Raw genomic sequence first — 17,796 nt, 5'->3', positions numbered from 1 at the left:
GGGCGTTCTCAACGTGGTACGGCCGTGAGCGAAATCTGCTGCCAAAAACGGGCTATTTAAAAGGTTAGAACATTAGTGAAGTAAACTAAAAAGCTTACAGCACCTGGTATTCCCAGGCGGTCTCCCATCCAAGTACTAACCAGGCCCGACCCTGCTTAGCTTCCGAGATCAGACGAGATCGGGCGTTCTCAACTTGGTATGGCCTTAAGCAAAATCTGCTGCCAAAAACGGGCTATTTAAAAGGTTAGAACATTAGTGAAGTAAACTAAAAAGCTTACAGCACCTGGTATTCCCAGGCGGTCTCCCATCCAAGTACTAACCAGGCCCGACCCTGCTTAGCTTCCGAGATCAGACGAGATCGGGCGTTCTCAACGTGGTATGGCCGTAAGTGAAATCTGCTGCCAAAAACGGGCTTTTTGAAGAAATTCATCGAATTTTTCAGGCCTTCTGAAGAAACTCTGCTCCCAAGACCGGGCATGTCGAAGAAACTCAGAGAATATTTCAGGCTTTTTGAAGAATCTCATGGACTCTTTTTCTTTTTTTTTTTTTTTCTTTTTTTTTAAACAAAAATGCTTACAGCACCTGGTATTCCCAGGCGGTCTCCCATCCAAGTACTAACCAGGCCCGACCCTGCTTAGCTTCCGAGATCAGACGAGATCGGGCGTTCTCAACGTGGTATGGCCGTAAGCAAAATCTGCTGCCAAAAACGGGCTATTTAAAAGGTTAGAACATTAGTGAAGTAAACTAAAAAGCTTACAGCACCTGGTATTCCCAGGCGGTCTCCCATCCAAGTACTAACCAGGCCCGACCCTGCTTAGCTTCCGAGATCAGACGAGATCGGGCTTTCTCAACGTGGTATGGCCGTAAGCGAAATCTGCTGCCAAAAACGGGCTATTTAAAAGGTTAGAACATTAGTGAAGTAAACTAAAAAGCTTACAGCACCTGGTATTCCCAGGCTGTCTCCCATCCAAGTACTAACCAGGCCCGACCCTGCTTAGCTTCCGAGATCAGACGAGATCGGGCGTTCTCAACGTGGTATGGCCGTAAGCAAAATCTGCTGCCAAAAACGGGCTTTTTGAAGAAATTCATTGAATTTTTCAGGCCTTCTGAAGAAACTCTGCTCCCAAGACCGGGCATGTTGAAGAAACTCAGAGAATATTTCAGGCTTTTTGAAGAATCTCATGGACTCTTTTTTTTTTTTTTTTTTTTTTTTTTTTAAAACAAAAATGCTTACAGCACCTGGTATTCCCAGGCGGTCTCCCATCCAAGTACTAACCAGGCCCGACCCTGCTTAGCTTCCGAGATCAGACGAGATCGGGCGTTCTCAACGTGGTATGGCCGTAAGCGAAATCTGCTGCCAAAAACGGGCTATTTAAAAGGTTAGAACATTAGTGAAGTAAACTAAAAAGCTTACAGCACCTGGTATTCCCAGGCTGTCTCCCATCCATGTACTAACCAGGCCCGACCCTGCTTAGCTTCCGAGATCAGACGAGATCGGGCGTTCTCAACGTGGTATGGCCGTAAGCGAAATCTGCTGCCAAAAACGGGCTTTTTGAAGAAATTCATCGAATTTTTCAGGCCTTCTGAAGAAACTCTGCTCCCAAGACCGGGCATGTTGAAGAAACTCAGAGAATATTTCAGGCTTTTTGAAGAATCTCATGGACTCTTTTTTTTTTTTTTTTTTTTTTTTTTTAAAACAAAAATGCTTACAGCACCTGGTATTCCCAGGCGGTCTCCCATCCAAGTACTAACCAGGCCCGACCCTGCTTAGCTTCCGAGATCAGACGAGATCGGGCGTTCTCAACGTGGTATGGCCGTAAGCAAAATCTGCTGCCAAAAACGGGCTATTTAAAAGGTTAGAACATTAGTGAAGTAAACTAAAAAGTTTACAGCACCTGGTATTCCCAGGCGGTCTCCCATCCAAGTACTAACCAGGCCCGACCCTGCTTAGCTTCCGAGATCAGACGAGATCGGGCGTTCTCAACGTGGTATGGCCGTAAGCGAAATCTGCTGCCAAAAACGGGCTATTTAAAAGGTTAGAACATTAGTGAAGTAAACTAAAAAGCTTACAGCACCTGGTATTCCCAGGCTGTCTCCCATCCAAGTACTAACCAGGCCCGACCCTGCTTAGCTTCCGAGATCAGACGAGATCGGGCGTTCTCAACGTGGTATGGCCGTAAGCAAAATCTGCTGCCAAAAACGGGCTTTTTGAAGAAATTCATTGAATTTTTCAGGCCTTCTGAAGAAACTCTGCTCCCAAGACCGGGCATGTTGAAGAAACTCAGAGAATATTTCAGGCTTTTTGAAGAATCTCATGGACTCTTTTTTTTTTTTTTTTTTTTTTTTTTAAAAACAAAAATGCTTACAGCACCTGGTATTCCCAGGCGGTCTCCCATCCAAGTACTAACCAGGCCCGACCCTGCTTAGCTTCCGAGATCAGACGAGATCGGGCGTTCTCAACGTGGTATGGCCGTAAGCGAAATCTGCTGCCAAAAACGGGCTATTTAAAAGGTTAGAACATTAGTGAAGTAAACTAAAAAGCTTACAGCACCTGGTATTCCCAGGCCGTCTCCCATCCAAGTACTAACCAGGCCCGACCCTGCTTAGCTTCCGAGATCAGACGAGATCGGGCGTTCTCAACGTGGTATGGCCGTAAGCGAAATCTGCTGCCAAAAACGGGCTATTTAAAAGGTTAGAACATTAGTGAAGTAAACTAAAAAGCTTACAGCACCTGGTATTCCCAGGCGGTCTCCCATCCAAGTACTAACCAGGCCCGACCCTGCTTAGCTTCCGAGATCAGACGAGATCGGGCGTTCTCAACGTGGTATGGCCGTAAGCGAAATCTGCTGCCAAAAACGGGCTATTTAAAAGGTTAGAACATTAGTGAAGTAAACTAAAAAGCTTACAGCACCTGGTATTCCCAGGCGGTCTCCCATCCAAGTACTAACCAGGCCCGACCCTGCTTAGCTTCCGAGATCAGACGAGATCGGGCATTCTCAACGTGGTATGGCCGTAAGCGAAATCTGCTGCCAAAAACGGGCTATTTAAAAGGTTAGAACATTAGTGAAGTAAACTAAAAAGCTTACAGCACCTGGTATTCCCAGGCTGTCTCCCATCCATGTACTAACCAGGCCCGACCCTGCTTAGCTTCCGAGATCAGACGAGATCGGGCGTTCTCAACGTGGTATGGCCGTAAGCGAAATCTGCTGCCAAAAACGGGCTTTTTGAAGAAATTCATCGAATTTTTCAGGCCTTCTGAAGAAACTCTGCTCCCAAGACCGGGCATGTTGAAGAAACTCAGAGAATATTTCAGGCTTTTTGAAGAATCTCATGGACTCTTTTTTTTTTTTTTTTTTTTTTTTTTTAAACAAAAATGCTTACAGCACCTGGTATTCCCAGGCGGTCTCCCATCCAAGTACTAACCAGGCCCGACCCTGCTTAGCTTCCGAGATCAGACGAGATCGGGCGTTCTCAACGTGGTATGGCCGTAAGCAAAATCTGCTGCCAAAAACGGGCTATTTAAAAGGTTAGAACATTAGTGAAGTAAACTAAAAAGCTTACAGCACCTGGTATTCCCAGGCGGTCTCCCATCCAAGTACTAACCAGGCCCGACCCTGCTTAGCTTCCGAGATCAGACGAGATCGGGCGTTCTCAACGTGGTATGGCCGTAAGCGAAATCTGCTGCCAAAAACGGGCTATTTAAAAGGTTAGAACATTAGTGAAGTAAACTAAAAAGCTTACAGCACCTGGTATTCCCAGGCTGTCTCCCATCCAAGTACTAACCAGGCCCGACCCTGCTTAGCTTCCGAGATCAGACGAGATCGGGCGTTCTCAACGTGGTATGGCCGTAAGCAAAATTTGCTGCCAAAAACGGGCTTTTTGAAGAAATTCATTGAATTTTTCAGGCCTTCTGAAGAAACTCTGCTCCCAAGACCGGGCATGTTGAAGAAACTCAGAGAATATTTCAGGCTTTTTGAAGAATCTCATGGACTCTTTTTTTTTTTTTTTTTTTTTTTTTTTAAAACAAAAATGCTTACAGCACCTGGTATTCCCAGGCGGTCTCCCATCCAAGTACTAACCAGGCCCGACCCTGCTTAGCTTCCGAGATCAGACGAGATCGGGTGTTCTCAACGTGGTATGGCCGTAAGCGAAATCTGCTGCCAAAAACGGGCTATTTAAAAGGTTAGAACATTAGTGAAGTAAACTAAAAAGCTTACAGCACCTGGTATTCCCAGGCGGTCTCCCATCCAAGTACTAACCAGGCCCGACCCTGCTTAGCTTCCGAGATCAGACGAGATCGGGCGTTCTCAACGTGGTATGGCCGTAAGCGAAATCTGCTGCCAAAAACGGGCTATTTAAAAGGTTAGAACATTAGTGAAGTAAACTAAAAAGCTTACAGCACCTGGTATTCCCAGGCTGTCTCCCATCCAAGTACTAACCAGGGCCGACCCTGCTTAGCTTCCGAGATCAGACGAGATCGGGCGTTCTCAACGTGGTATGGCCGTAAGCAAAATCTGCTGCCAAAAACGGGCTATTTAAAAGGTTAGAACATTAGTGAAGTAAACTAAAAAGCTTACAGCACCTGGTATTCCCAGGCGGTCTCCCATCCAAGTACTAACCAGGCCCGACCCTGCTTAGCTTCCGAGATCAGACGAGATTTTTTTTTTAATTTTTTTTTTTTTTTATTCAAATTAAAAACATTATTTTACATTTAAAACAAGAACAAAAACAAGAAACAATACAACCGAGTCAAGCAAAACATCTTTAAACATTTTCAGGTAATAAAACTCTAAAACCATTACTTGTTTTAACAATATATGCATTATTTCTTATTATACATTCTTCAAATATTTCCATTTTCTCATACATATTAAAATAATCATATAAAACTTTCAATTCATCGCTCAAGATCTGCTTGTAAAATACACTTATTGGAAGTTCTATTTTCTTTTGTTTCATTAGATTTCTTCTTCTCCATATTGCAAATCTTGCAACTGTTAGCATTAAATTAAGAGCAAACTTATTTTTTGCTTTGCCATTAAAACCAAATAAAAACAATGTTTCCCATTCTTCTTCAATTATTCTTTTATCAAATAAAAAATCACCTATTATCTTTTTTAACATTTTCATAAAACCATTTAACTTTTTACAATTTACAAACAAATGCAACACACCTTCTTTTTTTTCCATGCATACTTTACATTTTTCATCTTGGATCAGTCCAATTTTACACAATATCATGTCTGACTTTATACAATTGTGTCTTAATAAATAATCAAAATTTTCTAATATAGGACTCTTAAAATTCATTCTCACATTTTTCCATATGTTTGATGCATCAAAATTATCAAATAGCTTTTCCCAGTAGTCAATTGCTTTTGGTCTTACAAATACAGATTTACATATACAACCATAAAACATTTTTAAAATACAATCATTAAAAGAACTTTTTTCATCATTTATTTTTAAAAATACTTCCGGTTGTTCATTCACTTTTTCTTTTTCTTCAATACTTTTAATCCATGCTATTGGTATGGCTTCTTTTATTTTCAAATATTGCTCCTTAATCAATTGCTTATTTTCTATATCTTCATTTTCCTCTAATGTATCTATGATAGCCTGTAAAGGTAAAAATCCTGGTTTTACCTCATATAAAATGTCTTTAACTTGTTTTAATCCTGCATAAAACCAATCCCTATAAAAAAAGGTGCTTCTGTTGTTTCTGATATGTTGATTTAAAAAAAGCGGTTGCTTCAATAGTTGTTCTCTCCCTTTAAACTCAATGTAAACATTATCTTTAAAACATTTCCATGCTCTTAAAACTTCTTTATAAAATTCCGGTATTCCCTCTATCATATTGTCCTTAAAATGCATCCATATAAAATCATCCCCCATTTTCCCACACTTATTTATATAAAAACTCATTATTTTTTTCCATATTAAATCATCCTTTTGAAAAAACTTTTTTACAGTCTTTATTCTCAAACTTTGCTTTCTTATCATTGGATCTATCAGTCCCAAACTTCCCTTTTCTACATCCCCAATTATTGTATTATAAGCTATTTTAGCTGGCTTACCATCCCATAAAAATTTTAAAATGAACGTTTTTAATCTTTTATACACCCACGTTGGCAGACTAACCACATTTAAAATATACCACATCTTAGATAAAAAAAGAGAGTTTAAAACCAATACTTTCCCTTTTATAAATAATTGTCTTTGTTTCCAAAAGTTTAGTCTTTTTTCCATTTTTCCTATAGTCTCCTCCCAAACCAGGTCTCTTGTTCGAATTTCATCTCTTCCAAGTGTTATTCCTAAAATCTTTAGTTCATTCTTCTGTTCTTTAAAGTTCCATTGTCTTCCTAAAACATCTACCTTCCCCATTCTCATATATTCAGTCTTATCATTATTGACTTTAGCCCCTGTTCCCCCACAATATTTTCCCAATATTAACATTGCCTTTTCAATACTCTTAAAATCTTTTAAAAACAAGGTGGTATCATCTGCATATTGAAATATTTTCTGCTGCACTTTCCCATTTTCCAAAACTATTCCTTTTATCTGTGTTTCTTTGTTTATTGCAAGCCCTAATGGTTCAGCAACTAAAGTGTACAGTAGTGCTGATAATGGGCACCCCTGCCTTATAGACCTTGATATCTTAATAAAATCCGTTAAAAACCCATTTACTTTAATACAACTTAAAATATCATTATATAGACATTTCATCCATGCAATAAAATTTTCCCCAAAACCAAATTTTTCCAATATATCAAATAAATATTTATGCTCCACTCTATCAAATGCCTTTTCCAGATCTATACTTATCAAATATCCTTCTTCCCCTTTTTCTTTCATATACCACATTAAGTCTCTAATACTCGTTACTATATCCGATATATCTCGATTTAAAACACAGTATGCTTGATTTGTTTTTATAATGTTTGGAATCACTTTTTTCAGTCTATTTGCTTTGCCAGTATCTTGTAATCAGTATTTAACATGCTCAACGGTCTATAATTTTTAAGCTCCTCTCTTTCCCCTTTATTTTTATATATAATCTTAATCATTCCTTTTTTCATACTTTCACTTAAATTTTTCTGTTTAAAAATATCAATAAATAAATCATGCAAAATTGGCGTTAAAACATTCTTAAAAACCTTATAAAATTCAGATGGTAAGCCATCCAGGCCTGGACTTTTCCCATTACTCAACTGATCTATAGCTTCATCTATTTCTTCTTCTTTTATTTCTTTATCACACATTTTCTTATCGTCTTCCTTAACTTTTGTTTCAATTTGATTCAATAAAAACTCTTCATCTTCCTCATTTATAACTTCTTTTTTAAATAAAATATCATAAAAATTCTTCACTTCATTTAAAATACCTTCTTTTTCTTTCACAACCTTTCCGTTTTTTGAAATACTTTTTATCATTTCTGCTTGTTTTCTTGTTTTTTCCAAATCATAAAAAAATGTTGTACTCCTTTCTCCTTCTACTGTATTTCTTGCTCTACTTCTTATTTTAGCTCCCATACATTTTGCCTCCTCTATTTTTTTCAGTTTCTCTTCTAATATCACTATTTTATTTGCATCCATCCTTCCTTCTGACACTTTTTTCATTTCTTCTTCCCATTCCTTATTTAATAATCGTTCTTTACTTTTCTTTATTCTTTGCATTTTCTTTGAATATTCAATTGATAATTTTTTAATATCTATTTTTAAATTATCCCACCACACACTTTTTGCTTCTTCATATAAGACATTATTAATGTTGTTTATTATGCAATTTTCTACTTCCATTTTATAAATGTCGTTTTTTAAAAGTTCCGTATTAAAAACCCACACCCCTGGTCCTCTCTCAACACCACTATAATCAATAATTACATTTAAAAAATCGTGATCACTTCCACTAAAATTTTTATAAAATACTTTTGTAATGAAACTTCCTAACTGTCTGTTACATAATATCAAATCAATTCTACTTTGTTTTAAAACACTGTTTACCATTTGTCTTCTTGAATATTCTCTTTTTACTCTGTTTCTTTCCCTCCATAAATCTATAAATCTATGTTTTTCCATAACTTTCTTTAATTCTTTCCTCCCAACATCTGCTCTATATACCATATAATCCTCCACATCAATTCTTTCTAAAACAGTATTAAAATCACCAATTAAAATCACATTGTTATAATTTTCTATTAGAACATCAATTTCCTTAAAAAAAGTAGCTCGTTCTATATCTTCATTTGGTGCATGAATATTACATATTGTTATTTCTTCTTCTTTTCCTTCGACCTTAACCACCAATGTCCTTCCTATATTATCCGTGAATATAACTGTTGCTTTTTGTGTTGTACCCCTTCTTATTAAAATTGCTACTCCTTTTTTCTTATTAGGATCATTATTATAAAAAAAATCTCCATCCCATATTTTCTTCAAACTATAGATTTTTTCATCATTCCATCCTGTCTCTTGTATACATATTATATCATTTTTCTTAGTCAAGTGATTTATATTTTCAAATTTGGTCATTGTTGACAATCCCCTTGCATTAATTGAAACTATGCTCAATTGACTCATGTACAAAATAAATGAAACATAGAAACAAAAAAACAAACAAAAAAAACACATCACTTTTGTTCATCCATCCATCCATCCATCTTCTACCGCTTATCCGGGGCCGGGTCGCGGGGGCAGCAGTCTAAGCAGGGATGCCCAGACTTCCCTCTCCCTAGACACTTCCTCCAGCTCTTCCGGGGGGACACCGAGGCGTTCCCAGGCCAGCCGGGAGACATAGTCTCTCCAGCGTGTCCTAGGTCTTCCCCGGGGTCTCCTCCCGGTGGGACATGCCCGGAACACCTTCCCGGGAAGGCGTCCAGGAGGCATCCGGAAAAGATGCCCGAGCCACCTCAACTGACCCCTCTCGATGTGGAGGAGCAGCGGCTCTACTCTGAGCTCCTCCCGAGTGACCGAGCTTCTCACCCTATCTCTAAGGGATCGCCCAGCCACCCTACGGAGAAAGCTCATTTCGGCCGCTTGTATCCGGGATCTTGTCCTTTCGGTCATGACCCACAGCTCATGACCATAGGTGAGAGTAGGAACGTAGATTGGCTGGTAAATCGAGAGCTTCGCCTTGCGGCTCAGCTCCTTCTTTACCACGACACTTTTGTTCAGTCTCTTTCAATACCTCCTCCTCTGAACCAGTCCTTTCAACTTTTTTCTTTTTCTTTTTTTCTTTAGATTCTCTTCTTATTCTTTGTCTTTCCATCACCTTCTCAATGTTTATTTGTCCTGTTGTTTTCAATTTACTTCCCCCGCTCAAAATGTTTTTCTTCACACTTTCCTTTTCACCAATAGTTTTATTCTGAATGTCTCTTACCTCCTCTATGTTTGTACTGTCCTTGGCTCCTTCATTGTCATCTTCTTTGTTTTTCATCCCATCCTTTTCAACTTTATGCGCAATTAGTTGTAGTTCTGTCATCATTTCTGTCTCTTCTTCTCCTTCCTGTTCATCTTTTCTTCCTCCTTCTTCTTCTCTGTTCTGTATATCCATTGTTAATCCATGTGTTTGTTGTGATACACTTCCTACATAATCTTCTTCTACATTCTCCCCGTCGTTGAGTATCTCCATTTCCTCATGTTCCTCTTCGTACGTTTCACATCTGCACCTGAGAAATGCCTTTCCGCAGCCTTGGCACCGCGGGGCTTTGCAGTCCCGCGCATAATGCCCCTGCTCCAGGCATTCTCTGCAAATTAGTTGTGGACAGTCCTTCTTTTCATGATCCACACTTGCACATATTCTGCACGTCTTCACCTGGTGATCATGAATCACCCTGAAAAACTGCGTGCCTTCCTCCGTGTCAAATCTTGTATTGTATGGCAGTGACTTCACATCTTTTGGAAATTTCACTTTTATAAAACGTGTTCCATCCGCCACAGTTGTCCCAGGGTAATACCTCCTTCTCAGAGGAAGTATCGGTGTAACCCCCCAGCTTGTCAGTTTTTGTAATACTTCCTCATCATTTATATAGTTTGGTAATTGTAAAAAAGATACCATCCTTTCAGTTGCACAAAGTTTTCTTATTTCACAACATTGTCCATTTATTTGTATTCCATCCAGCAATTGTTCGCAGTCTTCTTCCTTCTCCAATGTGAGTTCAAATTCAAATTCAGTTTTTTTCCTCAGTCCATATAATTTGCCCATTCCAGTTTTGTCCTCCACAGCTTTAATTATCATCATAACTGTTAGTTGTTCTGAATTTTTCACATTCATTGTCAATGTAGTTTCCTTTTTGTATTCTCTCTGGTATCTCATTTTTCCTCTCAATTTATTTATCATATCTTCTTTTTGATTGTCTTCTTTTCTCTTTTCACCATTTACTTCATCAATTTCTTTACCTTGTATCTTCTGTTGTTCAGTCCTTCCTTTTACCATTTCAGCTCCATTCCTCTTCTTTCTCGAAACTACAGTTGCCCATGTCTCTTCTTCTTGATTTTCACTTTTTTCTTGCATAATCCTTTTGCGTAGATCAGTATCTTCATCCAATTCATTATCCTTTTTCTCATGTTCCTTTTCCAGTCCTGTTCGATTGTCCATTATATCCTTCCTTGTTTGTACACCTCTCCACCAAAATCAAGAAGCAAAAAGAAAAACTCAACCCCAAACAGTAAAAACTGCCTGGGGTTAAATCGTGACAAAAAATAACAAAACCAAAATTTATTACTAAATAAAACAAAAACTATAAAACAAAGACTAAATAGTGGAGAGCCTTCCTCCCCAACTGCAGCCTACTCCCTTCCTGAAACGTACCAAACGAGATCGGGCGTTCTCAACGTGGTATGGCCGTAAGCGAAATCTGCTGCCAAAAACGGGCTATTTAAAAGGTTAGAACATTAGTGAAGTAAACTAAAAAGCTTACAGCACCTGGTATTCCCAGGCGGTCTCCCATCCAAGTACTAACCAGGCCCGACCCTGCTTAGCTTCCGAGATCAGACGAGATCGGGCGTTCTCAACGTGGTATGGCCATAAGCGAAATCTGCTGCCAAAAACGGGCTATTTAAAAGGTTAGAACATTAGTGAAGTAAACTAAAAAGCTTACAGCACCTGGTATTCCCAGGCGGTCTCCCATCCAAGTACTAACCAGGCCCGACCCTGCTTAGCTTCCGAGATCAGACGAGATCGGGCGTTCTCAACGTGGTATGGCCGTAAGCGAAATCTGCTGCCAAAAACGGGCTTTTTGAAGAAATTCATCGAATTTTTCAGGCCTTCTGAAGAAACTCTGCTCCCAAGACCGGGCATGTTGAAGAAACTCAGAGAATATTTCAGGCTTTTTGAAGAATCTCATGGACTCTTTTTTTTTTTTTTTTTTTTTTTTTTAAAAACAAAAATGCTTACAGCACCTGGTATTCCCAGGCGGTCTCCCATCCAAGTACTAACCAGGCCCGACCCTGCTTAGCTTCCGAGATCAGACGAGATCGGGCGTTCTCAACGTGGTATGGCCGTAAGCGAAATCTGCTGCCAAAAACGGGCTATTTAAAAGGTTAGAACATTAGTGAAGTAAACTAAAAAGCTTACAGCACCTGGTATTCCCAGGCGGTCTCCCATCCAAGTACTAACCAGGGCTGCGTTTCCCAAAAGCATCGTAAGCCTAAGTAGTTCGTAAAAACGATCGTACGACTGATCTTAATATTACGGTCTGTTTCCCAAAAGCATCGTAGCTTAAGTAGCACTTGAAAATCTTCGTAGATCTACGAGTGCTCTGGAGTAATCGTACATCACCAAGTTCATCGTAAGAAGACAGATTTATGAGGACACCTGCAGGACAACCGGCAGATTACACCTTTAACTTTATTCAAATGCAATGTGATTATAATATAAGGTTTGATTGTACTTTATTGTTCTTTTTTTGTTGTTGGTTAAATTAATGTATAAATTAAATAATTAAAAAGGTCAGAAAACAAAACAAAAAATAGAAATAATTTAATCTAATAATTTTAATCAAAATTAAATGAATGAACAAAAAATAAATAAAAGAAATCCTTTTAATCTGTTAAAAATTACATCTTTGTTTCACTCTATCTCCTCTAAAAGGACATTAATTTCATCTTTTTGAAAGGAATCTTTTTTTATTTATTTTTTTTAGCTATTTTGTCAGTGCCTCCGCCTGTAGGTGCTTTATATAGACTTGTCTTGATTGCTAATCCACAACAGATGACAATTATTAGGTTAAACGTTCCATATAAGGTTATGTTTCAGCACTTCACGAATGGACAGCGACTCTTAAGTAGCACGTAGAGCGCATTCTCGCGCGTTCATGTTAAGTGCATTTTTGGGAAACGCTCGTGGAATTGCTGCGAGCGTTCGTAACCTTGCACGTAGAAAGCGCTCTTAAGAGCTAAGATACATCGTTATCGGGAAACCCGGCCCAGGCCCGACCCTGCTTAGCTTCCGAGATCAGACGAGATCGGGCGTTCTCTTTTTTTTTTTTTTTTTTTTTATTATCAAAAGTAACAAAAATATTTTTCACATCATAATCATTCAACACAATGAATAAAGTATTTCCCACACCTCACGACAAATAAACATCATATCATTCTATCAAAGATTAAAATTAAAATAGCAACAAACTTAAACACATAATTACATTCATAAATTTATATTCAACATCTATCAGTACACTCTTGTTTTCTACTTTTCTCTTTTTAGAATTTTACGATTAACCCTCCTTTATCTTCCACACATATAAGCCTACATCCTTTAATAAATGCCTTTTCAAAAGCATCTTTGCTCAGATATTTCCACATTAAATGAACGTTCTTTCTCACCACAGATTTAAACATCACAGAAACATCCACATTTCTTCCTTCAAAATATGCCAAATTTCTCCTCGCCCATATTGCATACCTTGCATGACTTAGAATATAGTTCAATAGGTTAACTCCCAGATCTTTACAATTTGTGCTTACACCAAATAAAAACAATTTTTTCCATTCGTTTCCTGTTACATCTTTTCCCCAATCATCCTTGATCAATTTTTTCATTTTCTCATGGAACACATCAAGCTCTTTGCATTCAAAAAATATATGCATCAGAGTTTCAGGATCCGTCTTACATACATCACATTCCCTGTTTACGTTTTTATTCATTTGATGTATCACCACCTTCGTATATATCCTATTATGTCTGAGTTTAAAATCTAAATTCTCACAATCCAGCCCATTATATTTCACACTTAAGTTTGTCCATATTTTCTTTACATTAAATTCTGGGAACAGCTTTGGCCATACATTTTCTGAAGCAGGCAATTTAATTTCCTTTTCCACCAATATTTTGTATATTTCTTTCATTGTTATATCAGACAAATATTTCTTCTTTTCATTTTTCATAATATATAAATCTGGAATTCCCCAATCCCCAATTTTAGTAACCTCCCTCTCTATCATCTCCACCCAACTCCTGGGCAGACTAGTTTTTATGTTTTCGCACACACAATCCACTTTTGATTTTTCAATCTCGTCATCCCATCCCACAATACAATCATAAATAGCTCTATTTGGCAAAAAACCTTTTACATATTCGTATACCAGGTCCTTGATCTGTCTTACTCCCGCTTGCATATACAATCTGTTATAGAACATTTTCCCTTTCATCCGTATCTTTGAATTCAGAAATATTGGCTGGTTATATACTTGATTAATGTTTTCACACTCATATCCTACATTCAATAGAAACTCAGCCCATGCACTCAATACTTCTTGATAAAATAATGGAATTTTTTCAAACATTGGCTTCTTCAATGCCATGAACAACCCTTCTTCTCCACATCCACTACTTTTGTCCAAAAAATCCCTAAAAAAACCTTTCCATCCACAATCAACTTTATCATATAAATACTTCTTTATTGTTTTCACTCTTATTGCCTTTCTTTTTACACCTAACTCAATCAGCTTCAAACCTCCTACTTTATAATCTGCTATTAATGTTTTTGTTGATATTTTCACCCCTTTCCCTCCCCACCAAAAATTATTCACCACGTCCTTCATCTCATTCAGTACCCAGTCTGGTAGATCAACTGCACCAATAACATAATTACATTTGGAAAGCAACAAAGAATTCACAACAACTACCTTACCTCTCAATCTTAATTCTCTCAATCTCCAAAACTGCAATACTTGTTTTATTTTATTCAAAATTCCCGCCCACGTAGCATCCCTAGCTTCTTTTGCATTTACCCCTATATTCACTCCTAGAATCACCATATGTTCTGTTGTAACTTTAAAAGGAATATCACACCCTCCTATATGCACTCCTCCTACACTCATTATTTCTGACTTTTCAATATTTATTTTTGCACCTGATGCTTTTCCATACGTTTCCATGTGTTTCATTATTTTATTTATACTCTCAATATCTCTTACTGTGAATGTTGTGTCATCCGCATACTGATGGATTACACTCAACCCTCCATATGGAATTGGAATTCCTCTGATCTCCTTATCTCCTTTTATCAATGTTGCCAGAGGTTCCACTGATATAGAGTACAACAAAGCAGACAGGGGGCATCCCTGCCTTACTGACCTTTCCAATGGAAATGGATCTGTTAGAGCTCCATTAACCTTTACACAACTGTTTGCATTATTATATAACAAATTTATCCACTTTAGAATCCTCTCTCCAAAACCAAACCTTCTCATTGTTTGTTCCACAAAACTGTGCTCTACTCTGTCAAACGCTTTATTTAAATCCATACATAAAACTATCCCCCCTTCCCCATCCTTATTCAGACTATCCACTACATCTCTTATTGTACAAATTGTGTATGCAATGTCTCTTCCCGGTATACTGTATGTTTGATTCGGTGATATTATATTGCCTACTACTTCTTTTATCCTGTTGGCTAAAACTTTTGTCAGAATCTTATAATCTGTGTTTAAAAGACTTAAAGGTCTGTAATTTTTCAAACTATATGGACTACCTTTGTTTTTGTACAGAACAGTAATTACTCCTAAACCCATTGAATCTGGTACCTCCCCTCTCTCTTCCATACTTCTATAAAGCCTCAGCATTATTGGCGCTAAAATCTTGATAAAAGTCTTATAAAACTCATGTGTTAAACCATCTGATCCTGGGCTCTTGTTCGACTTTGTTTGTTTAATTGCCACTTCTATTTCCTCAATACTTATGTCTCCATCACACATACTTCTGTCTTCTTCGGTCAACCTAGCATCTACAGTATTTAAAACTTCGTCCACACATTCTTGTTTTATGCCCTCCTTACTAAATAGTTTCTTATAAAACAACTCTACTTCTCCCCTTATCTCCACATAATCTGTTATCTTTTCACCTTCTTCATTTATCAGTTCTGTGATATGATTCTTCCTCTGTTTTTTTTTCTCTAAATTCAGAAAGAATTTTGTGCATCTTTCTCCATCCACTGCATACTGTACTCTACTTCTCACTATTGCACCCTCACACTTCTCCTTTTCGTACCCATCTATTTCTGTTTTTATCTGAAAGAAACGCTCTTTTCCATACTCAGGATTATTTTCTATTTTTTCTGCTTCCTTTTCCAAAGCACCTTTCAGAGCATCCATTTTACTCTTTCTCATAAAATTCCTTTGCTTTGAATATCTTATACTTCTTTTTTTAATGTTCCCTTTCATTCTTTCCCACCACTCACACACATTTTCCTTATACAAAGGGTTTTCCATTTCATATCCTATGCATTTACTTATATTTTCCTTGTATGCCTCTTCCTTCAACAGAGATGCATTCAAACACCACAGTCCTCCTCCTCTTTCTTCCATATTTACACTCATCTTTACTGTCATGGCAGCATGGTCACTAAAACCTAAAAACTTGTATCTCACGTTTTTCACATAACTCAGCATTTCTCTTTTAATTAAACATAAATCAATTCGACTTTGTTTTAAACTTCCCAGCACCATTTGTCTTCTTGAAAACTCTCTTTTAAATGGATTCTCCTCTCTCCAGGCATCAACCATGTCCTCACTTTGCATCAGATCATTTAAATATTTTCTGGACACATCTGATCTATAATTTGCACTGCTTGACGCATCAAGTCTTGTACACCACACATTAAAATCCCCAACTACTATACATTTGCCTGTACATAGTGGTTTCATTTGCTTAAAGATGCCCACTCTTTCAGTTTCAACATTAGGTGCATATAAATTAATCAGTCTGAACAGTTCATTGCGCCACATAAATTCTATAACTAGCAATCTTCCTTTACCATCACTGTATATTTGTTTTACATTTTGCATTCTTCCACTTTTTATCAATATTGCCACACCACAGGCTCTTTGACTACCATGATTGACAAAAATATCTTCTTCCCAATGTTTTTTTTATATTAGACATTATGTCTTCAGTCCAATGAGTCTCTTGCAGACATATTACATCTGTTTTTAGCATTCCAGTCAACTGCTCAAACTTATTTGTTTCACGGAGTCCATTACTGTTCAAACATGCAATGCTCATTGTGTCACACATAGCCTGCATTACAATTATAAGAAAAAACAAAATCATTAGAAAAAAAAATCAGTCTTACTTTTTTGCACTGTTCTCCTCCGTTTCAATATTTTTCCGTTTCATCTGTTTGAAATTTCCTTCATTTGTATCCATTTCGTCACCCATATCTGTTGATGTAGTCTCTAGCACCATCTTCTCTCCTCCTCCTCCAACTGATCCTTGCCCCTTCTTGCTGCCACCGTCCTGACCCACCCCATAGCCTTTGATTGACCCTCCATCGCCTTTTCCCACCATCTTCTCCGCTGAGATTTCCACATTACCAGCTCCTGTATTTGTCTCTTTGCTTGGGCACAATTTTTTTTCCCCTCCTTCCTTTCCCTCTCTCCGTCACCACTTGCTCCAGTACCACATCCTCTCGATGGTTCTCCTTCCCAGTGTCATCCTGTTCTGTTGTTGCTTCTCTTTCAAACCAGGTTTCCTCTATCACCTCTTTCTCTGCCACTGAAGCCTCCTCTTCCTCCTCCTTTTCCTCCTCTTCATTATCGTCATACAGATCCAAAGACCTTTCCTCATCCTCCGGAGTTTTACACACACATAGTGCATCCCTCATGGCACACACGCTGCAGTTTCCCTCATTGCATTCTCGCACATAATGTCCCTGCTTGCCACACTTGAAGCATTTAAAGCTTGGACAGTCTCTCACAATATGACCAGGTTGAATACACAAACGGCACACCTTCACCTGTCTGTCATGGATAACTCGAAAATGCTCCGCTCCTCCAATCGTCTCGAACTTTGTTGAGTATGGCAATGATTTGACATTGTCCGTGAACCTGACTTTCAGGAATCTTGTTCCATCTGCGATGTCGGTCCCTGGCCACATTCTTCTTTTAATTGTTGAAACTGCTTTTACTCCCCATTCAGTCAATTTTCTCAATATCTCATGGTCTTGAATATACGTTGGAAGGTTTAGGAAAGAAACCACCATCTCAGTATTGCTTATTTCTTTGGCCATGATTCGACTATTCTTTATCCTTAGTCCATCCAGTATTTTTTCTTTTCCCATCTCCTCATTCATTGTCAGTTCATATTCTCTTGGACTTTTATATCGACATCCGATTACCTCTCCACATTCATCTCTCACCTTCTTCAATAACTCCATCATGGTGACTCTGTCTTCTCCCTCGATCTCCACCAATACTGTTAACCTCTTTTCATACGTTCGTTCTCTTTGTATATCTTCGTCACTTTTCTCTCCCATATTTCGTTTGCCACGTCCAGCTTCCGTCTCCATGTTATCCT

The sequence above is a fragment of the Leuciscus leuciscus genome (assembly GCF_965113295.1).
Source record: "Leuciscus leuciscus genome assembly, chromosome: 9".
NCBI lineage: Eukaryota > Metazoa > Chordata > Actinopteri > Cypriniformes > Leuciscidae > Leuciscus > Leuciscus leuciscus.
Note: the sequence above shows the minus strand (reverse complement) of the source record.